This window comes from Balaenoptera borealis, assembly GCF_965194805.1.
Source record: "Balaenoptera borealis genome assembly, chromosome: 14".
Taxonomy (NCBI): Eukaryota; Metazoa; Chordata; class Mammalia; order Artiodactyla; family Balaenopteridae; genus Balaenoptera; species Balaenoptera borealis.
The window spans coordinates 70,093,648-70,112,089 of record NC_138875.1 but is presented as its reverse complement, the minus strand read 5'-3'; the positions used below and the strand labels follow the sequence as shown (position 1 = coordinate 70,112,089).

Sequence of the window (18,442 nt, the reverse complement as noted above, 5' to 3'; positions counted from 1 at the left end):
AAAAGGACCTGAAGCAATGGCTGCTAAACCCATTTCTCAGCTCTTCAATCTTGTGGCCAGAAAAGCAGGTTCAATATCATAATAGGGGAATAAAATACCCAGGAGCTTAGTAAATGTTGCCACCCGTGGCTTTTAAGTTAAATCACCCAGGATGTTCCCATAGTACCCATAGCGGCTGCTCGCCTCGACCCCAGTCAGTGGCCCCCAAGTATCAGGTGGACATTCAAATGGACACCTGTGTACAGGGATGAGCACGAGACACATCACGGAGATGGTGGTCACAGATGGTGGATTCAAATACAAGGTCGCCAGACATCGGAAGAGGAAGACCACCTGACTGCAGGGGCGTCTGTCCTTCTCCTGCTCTCATTAGAAATTTCCACCCAAGGTCCTGGTACACTGAAGATGCACAATGAAAAGGAACTGGGGAAAGTTCAGGGTTCAGAGACTTCTTATAAAAGCAAGTAGGAAAAAAAAATAAGTTAGACCTCTAAAATCTGATTGGTGTTTGCTAAAACCTGATTCTAGAGGATTTTTCAAGCAGGCCTTCTATTTTTAATATATGTGAATGGACGGCGTGTTCCCTACGAGGAACTCAACAGGAAAGCCCATCCTTCTCCATGTGTATAGTCAAAGTCAAAGAGCAAAGGAGCAGCCTAGATGGAAGGACACCAAAACTGCAGCAGACATGGGGTGGAGATATGGATTAGCTTTTGTCCTTCTCCAAAAGACGCTCTAGCTCTGCCCCAGTCCCCTCTCTGTGACTTCAGTGGGGCCCCTGCAACACTACAAAGGTTGAGTTCTTTAGAAATTATTTTGAGTAGAATAAAATAAAATGTTTTATTTTAAAAAAATGATCTCCTTCCCCTTTTATAAGGCTTAATAATGCTTGTTGGCACACCTGTGTCCCAGTCTGACACTGGGACAAAGGGTTTTTTAATTCACGGTAGGTTTTATTTCCTACAGGCAGACTTCTCTGAAGAAATGTTATTTTGGAAAACTAGGAGCTTCAGGATGCTGATTATCTTCTTGTTTCTATTTTAAGCCAGTACATAGTATATAAATTATAAATGACTACTTTGCTACAAGATAATGTTAACACTTAAGAGCACACATTAACTTGGAGAAGTGAAATAACCAAAGGCCAAGAAGATCAAGGTAATGATCCCCAATCCGCCATAACTCACGGCCACTGCAGGGCAGGCTCTGGCACGAAGGGGCTGTCTGCAAGTGGGTGTGTGGTGCGTCTAAACGAGAGCTACCAAGAGAATGCTGAGTGGATTTCCTGACTTGGGAGCTTAAATTCTCAAACATAATCTCGTATTAATGCAGTTTTCTACTTCCTTGTTTCTAAAATGCAAAATTATCTCTGTTGAATGCAGAGACAATGTCTTTGCTACTATGGAGCTTGCAATAAAGTGAAGAGAGGGGAAAAATTCTCACACCGATTCAGAATGCCTGGCTTAGATTTTCAACTTTAAGAATTGTAGGGTGTCAAATTGGAAATGAGTCTGAGTAATTAATTACCTACAGTAGACCTGTCCCCTTCTTGTATAAGGAAACATTCTTTGGCAGCCTGCTACAGCAGACACTGGCCTTTTTCTTGGTGGTCTAAGGTAGGCAACCCCCAAGATCGCCTCTTTTTCTGCTCTGTGGGGTTCCTTTCATCTTGCTCTCCTCCAGCACTCCCCAGCCACCTTTTCCAGTTAGTAACTGGTATCTTAACACTCTTCTCCCACCTTAAAACAAAACCCATTTTCAGAAGAGCCAGGTATTTATTGCTCCTTTGCAGCTCAATGTGAATTAAAGCCTCTGCTTCCACTCATCTAATCCTTTTTTTGGCTGCACCTCGAGGCTTGTGGGATCTCAGTTCCCCGACCAGGGACTGAACACTGTCCACAGCAGTGAAAGCCTGGAATCTTAACCACTAGGCCACCAGGGAACTCCCCATCCTCTCAGCTAATCTTTCAGCAAGCATTACACAGCACATCCTATGTGCCCAGCAATATTAGACACTGAGGATGTGAAATTCTGGAAGAATGTTCCCTGCCGAAGACTCAAGTAACGACCCAGGTTAGAAAAAGCTTTAAAGAACAAGGGAGAATTAGTTAAAGGAGAAAAGGAAATAAGTCTAAAAACAAACATCATGATCTCTACAGGGAACTGCATGTCATCTGGCAGAGGTGAAACAGACAGCCTGAACTCAGTGGGCGTGGTGGGGATGGACCAGGACTCTCCATATACCCTGAGGCAGAGGAATGATGGGACCAGACCTGCATTCTAGAATGTGCACTAACAACAGGGTGGAGAATGGGTTGGAGGAAAGGAGCCTGGAATCAAGAAGGGCAGAAGGGAGGCCAACTCCTGCCTTGATGAAGGCAGTGGGAAGGAGAGAAAGCCTGAGAACTGGAAAAGCATCAAGAGAAACACCTGAATTTCTGGCTTGAGCATCAGGTGGTTCCAGTAAAGGAGGGATGGAAGACAGGAGAAGCAGGAGCAGCAAGTTTTGACGGAAACAGATGAGTAATTAAGTTCTAGACAAAGTAAGATAGGGTGCCTGAGGAAACCAAGTAGAGATGTCCCAAATACACCTGATTTTAAGTCTTAGCTCTATTTACAAAATAAAGTGTTCTAGTTTTAAGTCATTAAGTTTTTCTCTTGGGCTAAATCTAACCTCCAATGTGTTGTTACCTAGATGAGGGTGCACTTTTCAGCATGCTTTCCCCAAATGTATGAGGCTTGCTTAGTCTTCCTAATTTGGGTTTCTACTTCTTCACAAACAAGAACCACCGGTCACAGTTGCTCCTGGTGGTTCTTGGGACACCCTGTGGACGGGAGGTCTTGGGTTGCGATGGGGCTTCCTTGGTGCTGCCGACTCGCGAGAGCATGAGCACGCCCGCCTCCAGTTCTATCACTGGTCCACCGCGCGGTGCTGATGTGGGAAGGTGATGTGACCACCTAAGCATCTCCCTAGATCGTAGGCGCCTCAGAACAAGAGCAACGCCGGTCATCTCTCTACTCCCCACGGCACCCGCCGAGTGTGTACACACAAGACGTGGCAAACAATGGCTGTGCGACAGAACAGACTTGACCACTTCAAAAACCCGAGGCTCAAAAGTGTAAAGCAAAATGAACCCCCATTCGTCCACTCCTTCGACAAACATTTAGTGAACACACGCTGTGTCCGAGCACCAGCTGAGGTGCAGGGGATAAATGGGGGGCTGAAGACAACAGGCCCAGAGTGTGAAACTGTCAGGAACAGATAATCATTCCCCTCGCCCCACACACAAATCAACTCCAGGTGTGGTAGTCAGCACTATAGCACCCAGTGCCACAACAGGGACATCAGGGACTGGAGGGACCCTCTATCTTGAAGGGGTGGGCAATGGCATCTGAACTGGTGGGAAAGAGAAGCCAAGTGAAGACCAGCCTTGGGGAAGGAGGAGAGAGCAGGGAAGTGTGTTACAGCAGAGGGAAGAGCATATGCGAAGGTCTAGAGGTCTATAGATGGTTCTTGTAGGAAATGACAGTATTGTAGTTCAGTCTGACTGGAGAACAGAGGCTGGGGAACACTTGCTGTGCTTCCAACTACCGTCTAAAATCAATTCTTGGGAATTCTCTGGCAGTCCAGTGGTTAGGACTCCACGCTTCCACTGCAGGGGGCACAGCTGGGGAACTAAGATCCCGAAAGCCATATGGCATGGCCAAAAAAAATAAAAAATAAAAATAAAATAAAAATAAAACCAATTCTTTGTCTCCTAACTCTGACGTGTCGTGTGAACCACAGAAAGCTGTCTGAGTGGCTGTTTTCTCCTTTTTCCCTAGGATGGAACAAAACTCATAACATTCTAGATGTACAGGAGAGAAGCTAAATCATTACATAAGATGGATGTTTCCGAAGATTAGGGCTTAATTCCTTCCAGGAACCAGTCTAAAAGGCAGAGAGAAACAGTGGTTATCCAACATCGGTATGAATCTCAGTGCTGCCACTGTGTGACCTTGGGCAAGTTATTGAACTTCCTTGTGCTTTGCAACAGGGATAATAAACAGAACCTGTTTTAGCAGATTGATCTCAGGATTAAGTGCACTGATACATTTGAAAAGTCTAAGAAGGTGCCACAGTAAATACTCAATAAAAGGTGGTGATTACTCATTCTAACCCCGCCTCTTCTTATATTCTCAAGTGGCATGGTTTAAAGCCTCCAGTTGTGTTCCACTCCTCGCATGATGGATGGCAGATCAGAAAGGGCACCATCAATTCTCATCGTGCTAACCATACCATCACTCACTTGACAAATATTTATTGAGCACCCACTACATCCTAGTCACTGCACTCGGTCCCAGAGATGAATGATGAATCTGGGACAAGACGCTGTCCCTATTCACGGCTGATGGGGAAGACAGGTGAACAGATAAGGAAAGTGCAACCTGGCAAATGCTCACAGAACAGAGGACTGAGGGAACACAGCTCGGGCCTGGGGGTCTGTGGGGTGAGTGGCTTCCCTGGGGAGATGCTGTCTGAGATGGGTCTCGAAAGCCAGGCAGCAGTTGGTCCTCTGGTGAAGGGGCTGAAGGAAGAGAGGTCACTCCAGCCGGAGGGAACAGCATGTCTGCCGCTTGGGTCCAGGCTGTTGTCAAGTGAAGGAACGTTCTTTGCGCTCTTCTGGTATCTGACAAGCAGCGTGACTGTCCTATCTGCAGTACTGAATGTTCAGTGCGGTACTGAGTACATGGCTTCAGCCCCACGCGTGTGACAGCTCACACCCACCACGGCCACTCAGGGCCTGGGTCATTCAGTCCCTGCTCTGAGCACCCAGGCCCCCCTGAACAATACCTGCCACGTCTCTAAGGAGCCATGACCAGTGGGATGAGTCTCGTGTTTCTTTTTTTATTAAAACATTTTCTCTTCTGACACCTGCTAGCACATAAGCCATTCAGGCTTTGCACTTATGCTACTTACAGGCCTTTTTGGAGGGTTTGTCATTTTTCCTGAACAGATTGCCAAAAAGAGAACAGCCCCTGGTGCTGATGAAATGTTCACCTGAACTCATCTCTTCTGCCCTGGGGGAAGTGTTCCACTGCTCCACATACCCCCTCACCCCCCACCCCCCGCCTCCGCTCAGCCCAGCGAAGGGAGGAAGGCGACGAGGCAGGGGCTCATCTTGCAGGCAGAAAAGGAGCGGTGGAGGGAGGGAGAAAGGAGATTTGCAGGAAGGAGCCGGACTCCACGGCGTGTGGGCTCCGGCTCCGTGGGCCTCGGCCTCCAGATGCCCTTGAAGCGCAGGGCAAATGGCAGGGAGTCTGGGCACACGGAGCGTCTTGCATCGTGGCTGTGTTCTTGCATTACTTTAACGGGCTGCGGTGCTATTTCCCAGATCCATCCCGTGCCTCTATCACAGACGGATGTGTATGAACTTTATAAACAGGACTAAGTGCTGTCAGCTTGTTATCTTTTGTAGGGGCTGGATTTATGAGCTTTACCCAGAGTGAAGTGCTTGTCATTTATCAACCTCGAATGTTTTAAGGAAATAGCACTAAGCACTTACGCTCTGCAGCAGGAACGTAGCTGGAATGCAGCACTTTTCTGTTGTTGGAAGCAACTGGCACCAATAACCTACAGGACTGATCAGGGTCTATTAACCGGGGAAGCATTTTGAATAACGTCTGCGACATCTTCTTACAACAGGCCACGTTTAGACTCACAACCCTAAAACTACCACTTGTTTTTTTGGCTTTGGCAGCCTTCGCATTGCATTTCTCGCACTGCTTTCTCTGGGCCGTGCACAGAACCGAATGTGGCTGCCATGTGTGAAATGCCTGAGAATCAGAAGCCCCAGAGAAACTTCAGCTTTACAGAGAAGACTCAAACCTGGAGAAGCTAGCAGAGAAGCGACATCCCATTTCATAGATGTTGGGGGACAGGATTATCAGCCACACAAGAGATGCTATTTGACTGGCTGTCTACTCCACAGAAGACGAAAGAGAACCGACGGACAGACCCGGCATTCACTTATCAGGGTTTCTTCTAATTAGTTCACAAGCTGCCCCAGCATTTTCCATAAAAACTATTGAAAGGTTAGCTCCCTTACAGACAGAGCAATAGAAGGAACCGTGCCTCCCCGGACTCAGGACACATGTAGCATGTTTACCATGATTTCGGGAATGCGAGAGCAAGGAGGGCTGTGATCTCCCCTCTCCACGTTCACCCCTAATTGACTTTTGCAGTCGTGGCTGCCCTACGAGAACCGATTTCAGAGAAGAGTTGAGAATTTAAGATGCTGATGTGCCAGATCCAAACCTAAATACAACTTTTATTGGTCTGTTTTGAAAAAACAGATGCCAAACACCTCCATTTACAAGGTAAACACAATGGAAAGAGTTATAAAAATGATTTTGCCGTGCAGTAGTGAATAATGAGTCCCATTAAAATCTATTCCAGTTAATCAAAGAGGATAAAAGAGTGCAGTAATGGGGGTGTAAAACCGACCCTCCCCGACTCATACCATGGAAGCAGGTTCTGTGTCTCATGTCTGTGTTTCCTGTCGTGGTTAAGGACACACACACACCACTCCTAATCAGCCATTATTTCTGAGGGAAAAGGAGACCCTCCAAATAGAAACAATATTTTAGCCAAAAAAAGAGACTCGTCTCTTTGCTCTATCAATCATGACCCCCAAATCCCTTAGCTCAATCTGCACAAAATCTTACAAACCTGAAACCTCCTTTTTGCAAAAACAAAACGAAACAAAACAAGACAAAAAACTCAGGTCCAATCTTGCCCTGTCAGTTTCTGCCATAATCAACCACAGCAAGTAATTCTCCTCTCCCAGCCCTCCAATCATCGCTGTTAGTATGCTGAATCTATTTAAATCATTGGTTTCAAGGCCCTCCACCAATCACTTCCTCTCTCCTCCAACCAACTGCTCTGCCTTGCTACAAGGCAGCCTGTGCCCTTCCTGGTCAGCAAACCTACATGCTTCTAGTTACCCACAACCAGACCTTTCTAAGATCCCTTCTTTACCTCACCACTGTCTCCCTCCCCCGCATACAATACCAGATATGTGAGTTAGTATGTACTTTACATACACGGAAAAATGAGGTGCCTGTCTTTCCCCAAGATTCCTGTCCTTCCTGCAATTCTGCAGATCATAAACTCCTTGAAGGCAAGGGCTAACACACACACACACACACACTCTCTCTCTCTCTCTCTCTCTCTCTCTCTCTCCCTTTCTCTCTTCCTCTTTCTCTCTCTCTCTCTCTAAGTCTCCCAGGACCCGCGCAAGTGCTGCATAATCTGTGGCCACTTCACAAATGCTTGTGGTTGGCTGATGATGATGATAATGATGATGATACCTAAGCTGAGCCTTCTGAGTAGAACAGTCTTCTAGGTAATGATTGCAATGAAGCAAGAATTTATGACACTCCTCATTAAAATTCTAATTGCATAATTGGGCCTGAAGGTATATATCCCCCCCCCCCTCTTTGGGGACACATACTGATCTCCACTCTCTAAAAATACCTTGGCAAGGAAATCTAAATCTCAAAGAGCCAACCAAGAAAAATTTCCACAGAACAAGAGACCAGTAAGAAACAGATCACAGCGCCTCGGCAAGCCACAAAACGGAGGTTTTAAACTCTGAGAAGTCTTTCAAGACAAAATGAATTATAGATTTTTTGGGGGGAGAAAAGTCCTTATGTTTGCAGCTCCTGGCACGTTGCCTGCTTTAGTGGAGACAGGTTCTGGCAGCGGCCATGAGCCCAGAGAGGGGATCTGCGTCCTAAACTCCCCCCTCCACCATGCACAACCTTGGGTGAGCCACGCAGCTCAACTGCGCCTCAGTTTCTTCACCTGTCAATCAATTGTGCCCCCGTGCAAGGCCCAAATTTTATAATGCTGTGAAAAAAGATGAGAGGCTTGAAGCTTTGAAAGTCGGCTGACAGATGACAAAGCAAAAAGAAACAATAGTTATATGCTATAAAAGCAATGCAATCCCTCCAAAGTAAAGAAGACAATCTCTATCTTTGGAATTTAACTCACAACATGAGGGCAATCATGGCCTTGTCAAATAGCTATAAAACACCCAAACCCGCTGTGTTGGGAAAGTCGCTTAACCTCTCTGGGTCTCAGCTTCCACACTCATCAAGTGGGCTTTCAGGATTAATACCCTCTGAGTCTACGAGCTTGAGATGGTTTTGTATAAACTGTGGAGTACTTTTTTCACTGCTATAATCATTTTCTTTTAATCCTTTAACATCCCATTCTATATCTTAAAATCATTTTGGGGGGTGTCAATGACCCTTAACACTTAATTTCTGTGTGCTTTCTACTTTCCTTTACTCAGGTACTGCCACTGCGATCATGTTCCTTACTACTAATAATCAGGAGTTGACTTACAATAATGAACTCTCTAATGCAACAAAAATGGTGATTGTCATGCTAATGAAAATACAAGTTTTTTAGCTCCAAGCATGCTGTTGATATTCAGCAATTACCAATGATTACAAATGTTTCAAGTACTGAGAATAAGAACTCTGCAGAGAGCTATGAATAGGAAACAATAGTAAATTCAGTGCTGGCAGCACAAAGCTCAATTTCAAATGCCTAAACATGAAGTAAAATGAACAGACTCTGAAACACCACCTATGACTAAGTGTTACCCAGCGGATTAACTCCTCCTGCCCTGGACTCTGTGAAAATTGTAATTTATATTTAAAAGTACTTCAAAAAAAGGAGAGGAAAAAGGCCAATTCCTTTAGAAATGATGTGCTCTGACCCCACCTAGTGGTGTCGGAGTGATTCCTGAACTAGGACAAGTGCCTCAACTCAGCACAGGTGACTGAAGATTTGATTAAAGATTTTTTCCCGAGGCCAGCACTAAGTTGGTAATAAATTTTTGCTTGCCAAAAATGTACTAAAGCGGGCTTCCCTGGTGGCGCAGTGGCTAAGAATCCACCTGCCAATGCAGGGGACATGGGTTCGAGCCCTGGGCCTGGAAGATCCTACATGCCATGGAGCAACGAAGCCCATGAGCCACAACTACTGAGCCTGCGCTCTAGAACCTGCGAGCCACAACAACTGAAGCCCGTGCACCTAGAGCCTGCGTTCCGCAACAAGAGAAGCCACCGCAATGAGAAGCCCGTGCGCCACAATGAAGAGCAGCCCCCGCACGCCACAACTAGAGAAAGCCACTCGCAGCAACGAAGACCCAACGCAGCCAAAAATTTAAAAATTGTTTTTAAAAAGTACTAAAACATGTGGACTTAGAATCTAAATCAGACAAAGCACAGACAGGAGGATGGAACACATCATCCTGTCACAAACCAGAGAAGCCTTGTCATCAGCTGGCTAAAATGATTACCGGCTCTGAGAAAACTCAATTCTGGGTTTTTAAGACCGCAAATGCTTTTTTAACTTCTGAAATTAAGAATAAACAAGCACCAAAAATGTTCTTGGAGAAGAATGCAAAACTAGCATGAATAATTGGAGAAGTCATCAAAAACAAAAGAGAAAAATTTCAAAATGACACACGGGGGACAAAGGAATGGAGAATAATTAAGCATGGTGAAATCAGAAAAGAATCCTGCTATCACAGTGGACATCAAGCTAAATAGAGACCAGTTATAGAGCACATTACAAAAAAGATCCTTAAGTATATGACATAAGGTAAAGCTCATTATATTTAGACTAATTGTGGAGTCTAGAGGGTCTACAATTACAAAGCCATGGATAACCTGAAGAAGATTCAAAGAAAATGAAGGAGATGATTAAAGGAGAAAATTTACAGTGCCTCTAGCATGAGACCTTTCCTCTTTATTCTCACACTACCAACTCATGATACGAAGCTAATGTTTACCAAGTGCTTACTATGGTCGGGCCCTGGGCTAAGTACCTGTAAAGGTCTACCTCGTTCATGCCTTAAAACAATCCTATAAGAAAATACTATTATTCTCATTTAGAATAATGGTATTTAGGTTTAGAGAGGTAAGCCTAAGATCAATCAGGGAGACGGGGGCAGTGGTGGGTCTTCCTTCCACCTAAGCCAACTTACCCCTTCTATCAGGATGCTGGCTCTTTTCCCTAAGCAATATTTGTTCTGTCCTCTAGCAGATTTTCTCATACCTTCATGCTCAAACCCTGAAATGACTTCCTACCTAAGAAAGAACTATGAAACAGAAAGTTGCACACCGAGCTTCTTCCACCCAGATCACCTAAAATAGGATGCGAAGCTGAGAGCCTTTGAAATCAAGTTCTTCCCCCTGTTTTACAGTGGAAGAACTGAGGCCTGGGAGAAAAAAGAGATTTGCCCAAGGTCACAGAAGAGCTCCACGGAGAAGCCAGGGTTCAAACACCAGTCTGAACTCCCTCCTGGAGTTTACATCCTGGAAGGGAATCATTTGCCTCGATCTTGGGGTGTCTAGGATTTAACATCTTACTGAAATCACCAGAGTTGTTCTTTCTGTCTTCTCCTTTTGAAAGTTCTGCCCGTCATGGACCACTGTATGTCCACTTGTATGCTGGAATGATCTGTAATGTTGGTATTTAATCCAATCGTAATTCTGCTTGGGTATGTGAAAATGTTTGGGATGCCAACAAACAGGAGAAGGAGGCTTTGGTTTTGATATAAGATGGTATTAGGATCTCTCACAACTCAATTCCGAGAAATTTTTCATATTTGGCTCTTCTTACTGATAGATTGAATTATTAGAGTAAAATTCCTGCCTAGAAAAGAAATAACAGAACCGTTTAGCCTCCTGGCAAATTACGTTCAGCACCCACTTTCTCAAAATGACAACTATCAAATCTTTCAAGTGGAAAAATCCTCCAAAGCATCAAGCCAATTGTGCAATGCAGTAAGTGGTGCAAGAAAGAGATTTTTCCCCCTATCTCTGCAGCAAAAAAGTCTGAAATGATTAGTATCATTAACATGATTCATATGTTAACTACCACTGGTTCTGAAATTGAGTCCTTCTTAGAAAGCCACCTACATTTGACCTCAATAAAACCAAGAATTCCTCAAGTACCATCTCTCTTTTTTTTCAAAATGCATCTTTGCATTAGCATCTTGCTCAGTTAATGTACAACATAAAAATAGAGCAGGAGAGCAAGACCAGTGGCTTCTCAGAGTTCTCTCCATCATCATAAATCAAACTACCGTTACTTTCGACAGAATATTTGAACATGGTTTACAAAGAGGTATTTTCACTGGAAATTTGAGGTTTGATGAGATACAATGGCTGGACAAATCACAACAGGGCAGTCAGTGCCCATGGTGACCCAAGCCTCCTGCTTTAGGCCGACTATAGTCCCTTCCTTTCTGCCCAGCACTAAGCATTCCATGAGTCCTTAGAACAACCTTGCAGGATCAGTAATAGTAGTTCCATTTTACTGATGTGCATACTGAGGTTCAGAGAGCTTGAGTATCTTATCCAAGCTTTCAGTAGTTTAGCTGGAATTCAAGCCCAGGTCTGTCTTATTTCAAAGCCTGTGCACTTTCTACTACTACTTTTTTTATTTTTATAAATTTATTTATTTTATTTTTGGCTGCGTTGGGTCTTCGTTTCTGCGCGCGGGCTTTCTCTAGTTGCATTGAGCGGGGGCTACTCTTTGTTGCGGTGCGCGGGCTTCTCATCGCAGTGGCTTCTCTGGCTGTGGGGCACAGGCTCTAGGCATGCGGGCTTCAGTAGTTGTGGCACGTGGGCTCAGTAGCTGTGGCTTGTGGCCTCTAGAGCGCAGGCTCAGTACTTGTGGCTCATGGGCTTAGTTGCTCCACGGCATGTGGGATCTTCCCGGACCAGGGCTCGAACCCGTGACCCCTGTACTGGCAGGCGGATTCTTAACCACTGCGCCACCAGGGAGGCCCTCTGCTACTACTTTTTACTACTACTACTGCTTTGCTACTTTAGTGTGGTCCCTGGACCAGTAGCATTGGCATCACTCGAGAATTTGTTAGAAATGCAGAATTCTCAGTCAACCGCAGAACTACAGAATCAGAATCTGCATTTTACCAAGATCCTCAGGTCATTTATGTGTACATTAAAGCTTGACAGGCTGTATGCTGTAACAGTCTGTCTCTCTGAATATCACTACTATTATTCCTTCCACTGGTTCTCAATGTGGTGGAGGATAGGGTGGAGGGAAAAGGAGGGTGTTTTGCCTTCAGGGATAGTTGACGGTGTCTGAAGACATTTTTTAGTAGTCACAACTGGGGCAAGGTAGGAGGTGCTCCTGTAATCTAATGGGTGGAGGCCAGAGATGCTGCTACACATCCTACGGTGCACAGGGCAGTCCCCACCACAAAGAACCCTCCAGCCAAAATGTCAATAGTGCCAAGGTTGAGGAATCCCGCACTGCTGATAATAGTGTCTATCCTCTTTGGGCATGGGGTCTGTTTAAAGAAGAAAAACTAAGAGTTTTTCATTGCAAAATTATGGCCGAACAAATGTCACAAAAAATTCCTTTCCCTGTGGGTCAGTCTCTCACAACATGTATCAAATAGTAACTTCGATCAGGGGTCAGTAAACTGGTCCACAAGACAAGTCCAACCCACTGCAGTTTGAGAACTAAGAATGAGTTTTACATTTTTAAATGATTGAAAAAAACTTTTTTTAATTTTTAAAAATTTTTTATTTTATTTTATTTTTTGGCATGCTGTGCGGCTTGTGGGATTGTAGTTCCCTGACCAGGGATCGAACCCGGGCCCTCGGCAGTGAAAGCGTGGAGTCCTAACCACTGGACTGCCAGGGAATTCCCCCCCCCAAAATTTTAATAACATTTCCTCACTTGTGAAAATTACATGAAATTCAAATTTCAATGTCCATAAAGAAAGTTTTATTGGAACAAAGTCATGTCTATTATTTTTTAATTTTATCAAAGGCTGCTTTTTAAAAAACAGCTCTACTGAGATATAATTCACATACCTTAAAATTCACCTATTTAAAGTGTACAGGTAAATGGTTTTTAGCATAGTCACCGAGCTGTGCAGCCATTAGAGTCAAGTTTAGAACATTTTCATCACCTTAAAAAGAAACCTCGTACTCTTTAGCTATAGTGTCCCTATCCCCGCACCTAATTTCCCAGCCCTAAGCAATCACAAATCTACTTTCATTATAGATATCCCTATAATAGACTTGTATATGAATGGAATCATATAATATATGATCTTTTGTGACTGGCTTCTTCCACTTATAATGTTTTCAAGGTTCATCCATGTTGTAGCATGTATTGTTACCTCCTTCCTTTTTATTGCTAAATAATATCTCATTGTACAGACAGACCACATTTTGTTTATCCATTCATCATCTGATGGACATCTGGGTTGTTTCCACCTTTTGGCTTTTACAAATAATGCTGCTATAAACATTCATGTACCAGCTTCTCTATAGACATGTTTTCACTTTTGAGTAGCTAGCTACAAGTAAAATTGCTGGACCATATGGTAACTCTATGTTCAACTGTTTAAGGAACTGCCAGACTCTTCCAAAGTCGCTGCACCATTTTACATCACCACCAGCGGTATATGAGGATTCCAATTTCTTCATATTCTCACCAACACTTGTTATTATATGTCTTTTTTTTTTTTATTTATTTTTGGCTGCATTGGGCTTCGTTGCTGTGCACGGGCTTTCTCTAGTTGTGGTGAGCGGGGGCTACTCTTCATTGCGGTGCGCGGGCTTCTCGTTGCGGTGGCTTCTCTTGTTGTGGAGCATGGGCTCTAGGTGCGTGGGCTTCAGTAGTTGTAGCACGTGGGCTCAGTAGTTGTGCCTCGTGGGCTCTAGAGCGCAGGCTCAGTAGGTGTGGCGCATGGGCTTAGTTGCTCCATGGCATGTGGGATCTTCCCGGACCAGGGTTCGAACCCGTGTCACCTGCATTGGCAGGCGGATTCTTAACCACTGCGCCACCAGGGAAGTTCCTATATGTTTTTTTGATTCTAGTCATACAACTGGTTGGCTCTCATTATGGTAAAATGGTATTTCGTTGTTTTGTTTGTTTGCTTGTTTTGTTTTTAAAATTTATTTAGGCTGCGCCGAGTCTTAATTGCAGCACGCGGGATTTTCGTTGCTGCATGCAGGCTCTTTTGTTGCAGCTTGAGAACTCTTAGTTGCGGCATGCATGTAGGATCTAGTTCCCTGACCAGGGATCGAACCCAGCCCCCCTGCATTGGGAGCACAGAGTCTTAGCCACTGGACCACCAGGGAAATGCCCTCTGTTGTTTTTGATTTGTATTTCCCTGATGACTGATTGATGATGTTGAGCATCTTTTCGTGTACTTATTGGCCATTTCTACATCTTCCTTAGAGAAATGTCTATTCAGATCCTTTGTTCATTCCTTAATTGGGTTATTTGCCTGTTTATTACTGAGCTATGAGCTCTGCGTATATATTAGACATAACAGCCTTATCAGATACATGATTTGCCAATATTTTTTTCTTTTCACTTTCTTGATGTCCTTCAAAACACAGTCTTGATGAAGTCCAGTTTATGTATTTTATTCTTTTGTTGCTCATGCTTTTTGTGTTGTCATACTTAAGAATCCTATGCCAAATCCTAAGTCATGAAGATTTATCCCTATGTTTTCTTCTGAGAGTGTTATAGTTTTAGTTCTTACATTTAGCTCTTTAATCCATTTTGAGTTAATTTTTGTATATGGTGTAAACTACAGGTTCAACTTAATTCTTTTGCATGCAGCTATTCAACTGTCTTAGCACCATTTGTTGAAAAGACTATTCATTCCCCCAATGAATGGTACTGGCACCCTTGTCAAAAATCAGTTAATCAAAGATGTATAGGTTTATGTCTGGACTCTCAATTCTATTCCATTGATCTATATGTCTATCTTTATGCCAGTACCACACAATCATGATTATGGTTGTTTTGTAGTATTTTTTTGAAGTGAGGAAGGGCGAATCTTCCTATTTTGTTCTTCTTTTTCAAGACTGTTTCAGCTATTCTGGTCCCTGGCAATTCCATATGAATTTTAGAATCAGCTTGTCAATTTCTACACAGGAGTAAACTGGGATTCTGATACGGATTGTATTGAATGTGTAGATTAATTTGGGGACTATTGCCTCTTAACAATGTTAAGTCTTCTGATCCATGAACAAGGAATGTTTTTCCATTTATTTAGATCATCTTTAATTTCTTTCAACAATGTTTTACAATTTTCCAGAGTATAAGTTTTGCACTTCTTTTGTTAAATTTATTCCTAAATATTTTATACTTTTTGATGCTATTATAAATAGAATTTCTTAATTTTTCAGATTGCTCATTGCAGATATATAGAATTACAATTAATTTAATTAATTAATTAATTTATTTTTGGCTGCGTTGGGTCTTCATTGCTGTGTGCGGGCTTTCTCTAGTTGCGACGAGCGGGGGCTACTCTTTGTTGCGGTGTGCGGGCTTCTCATTGCGGTGGCTCCTCTTGTTGCGGAGCAAGGGCTCTAGGGCACGCAGGCTTCAGGAGTTGTGTCTCGTGGGCTCAGGAGTTGTGTCTCGCGGGCTCTAGAGCACAGGCTCAGTAGTTGTGGAGAACGGGCTTAGCTGCTCCACAGCATGTGGGATCTTCCTGGACCACGGCTCGAACCTGTGTCCCCTGCATCGGCAGGTAGATTCTTAACCACTGCACCATCAGGTAAGTCCTTACAATTAATTTTTGTATATTGATCTTGTATCCTGCAACCCTGCTAAACTCATTTATTAGTTCTAATAGTTTACTGGATTCTTTTTTTTTTTAATTTATTTTTTAGGCTGTGCCATGTGGCATTCAGGAACTGAGTTCCCTGACCAGGGATTGAACCTGTGCCCTCTGTATTGGCAGCACAAAGTCTTAACCACTGGACTGCCAGGGAAGTCCCTAGATTCTTTAAAATCTGTACACAACGGGGCGCCTTCAAGATGGTGGAGGAGTAAGACATGGAGATCACCTTCCTCCCCACAAATACATCAGAACTACATCTACATGTGGAACAACTCCTACAGAACACCTACTGAACGCTGGCAGAAGACCTCGGACTTCCCAAAAGGCAAGAAACTCCCCATGTACCTGGGTAGGGCAAAAGAAAACAGGAAAAACAGAGACAAAAGAACAGGGACAGCACCTGCACCTCGGGGAGGGAGCTGTAAAGGAGGAAATGTTTCCACACACTAGGAAGCCCCTTCACTGATGGAGACAGGGGGTCGGTGGGGGGGGAAGCTTCAGAGCCACAGAGGAGAACAAAGCAACAGGGGTGCAGAGGGCAAAGTGGAGAGATTCCCGCACAGAGGATCGGTGCTGACCAGCACTCACCAGCCTGAGAGGCTTGTCTGCTCCCAGGCTGGGGCAGGCAGGGGCTGGGAGCTGAGGCTCGGGCTTCAGAGGTCAGATCCCAGGGAGAGGACTGGGGTTGGCTGCGTAAACACAGCCTGAAGGAGGCTAGTGTGCCACAGCTAGCCAGGAGGGAGTCCAGGAAAAAGTCTGGAACTGCCTAAGAGGCAAGAGAACATTGTTTCGGGGTGCATGAGGAGAGGGGATTCAGAGCACTGTCTAAACGAGCTCCAGAGACGGGCGCGAGCCGCAGCTATCAGTGCAGACACCAGAGACGGGCATGAAACACTAAGGCTGCTGCTACAGCCACCAAGAAGCTTGTGTGCAAGCACAGGTCACTATCCACACCTCCCCTCCCGGGAGCCTGTGCAGCCCGCCACTGCCAGGGTCCCATGATCCCGGGACAACTTCCCCGGGGGAACACACAGCGTGCCTCAGGCTGTTGCAATCGGCCTCTGTCGCTGCTGCCGCAGGCTCGGCCTCCATTCTGTGCCCCTCCTTCCCCCTGGCCTGAGTGAGTCAGAGCCCCCTAATCAGCGCTCCTTTAACCCCATCCTGTATGGGTGGGGAAGAGATGCCTCACGCGACCTACACGCAGAGGCGGGGCCAAGTCCAAAGCTGAACCCCAGGAGCTGGGCGAACAAAGAAGAGAAAGGGAAGTCTCTCCCAGCAGCCTCAGGAGCAGTGGATTAAATCTCCACAATCAACTCAATGTACCCTGCATCTCTGGAATACCTGAATAGACAACAAATCACCGCAAAATTGAGACAGTGGACTTTGGGAGCAACTGTAGACTTGGGGTTTGCTTTCTGCATCTAATTTGTTTCTGTTTTATGTTTATCTTACTTTAGTATTTAGAGCTTATTATCATTGGTAAATTTGTTTATTGATTTGGTTGCTCTCTTCCTTTTTTATACATATATATTTTTTACATTTTTCTATTTTTCTGAGTGTGTATGTGTATGCTTCTTTGTGTGATTTTCTCTGTATAGCTTTGCTTTTGCCATTTGTCCTAGGATTCTGTTTTTTTTTTGTTTTTTTTAAGTATAGTTTTTAGCACTTGTTATCATTGCAGAATTTGTTTTTTGGTTTGGTTGCTCTCTTCTTTCTTTCTCTCTTCCTTTTTTTAGTACTTTTTAATTTTTAATTTTTAATAATTTTTTTCTATTTTAATAACTTTATTTTATTTTATTTTATTTATTTATTTTTCTTTCCTTCTTTCTTTTTCTCCCTTTTCTTCTGAGCCATGTGGCTGACAGGGTCTTGATGCTCTGGCTGGGTGTCAGGCCTGAGCCTCTGAGGTGGGAGAGCCGAGTTCAGGACATTGGTCCACCAGAGACCTCCCGGCCCCATGTAATATCAACCAGCAAAAGCTCTCCCAGAGATCTCCATCTTAACACTAAGACCCAGCTCCACTCAACAACCAGCAAGCTACAGTGCTGGACATCCTATGCCAAACAACTAGCAAGACAGGAACACAACCCCACCCATTAGAAGAGAGGCTGCCTAAAATCATAATAAGTTCACAGACACCCCAAAACACACCACCGGACATGGTCCTGTCCACCAGAAAGACAAGATCCAGCCTTACCCACCAGAACACAGGCACCAATACCCTCCACCAGGAAGCCTACACAACCCACTGAACCAATGTTACCCACTGGGAGCAGACACCAAAAACAATGGGAACTACAAACCTGCAGCCTGCGAAATGGAAATCTCAAACACAGTAAGTTAAGCAAAATGAGAAGACAGAGAAATACACAGCAGATGAAGCAGCAAGGTAAAAACCCACCTGACCAAACAAATGAAGAGGAAGTAGGCAGTCTACCTGAAACAGAATTCAGAGTAATGATGGTAAAGATGATCCAAAACCTTGGAAATAGAATGGAGAAAATACAAGAAATGTTTAACAAGGACCAAGAAGAACTAAAGAGCAAACAAACAATGACGAACAACACAATAAATGAAATTAAAAATTCTCTAGAAGGAATCAATAGTAGAATAACTCAGGTAGAAGAAGAGATAAGTGACCTGGAAGATAAAATAGTGGAAATAACTACCACAGAGCAGAATAAATAAAAAAGAATGAAAAGAATTGAGGACAGTCTCAGAGACATCTGGGATAACATTAAACT

At 44.2% G+C, this 18,442-nt stretch overlaps 1 protein-coding gene across 6 annotated transcripts in view; it reads right to left on the bottom strand.

The window, feature by feature from the left end:
• NF2 (NF2, moesin-ezrin-radixin like (MERLIN) tumor suppressor) overlaps positions 1–18,442 on the bottom strand; it is an 85,528-nt gene that overhangs the window by 53,698 nt on the left and 13,388 nt on the right. The gene's annotated exons all lie outside the window — the stretch shown is intronic.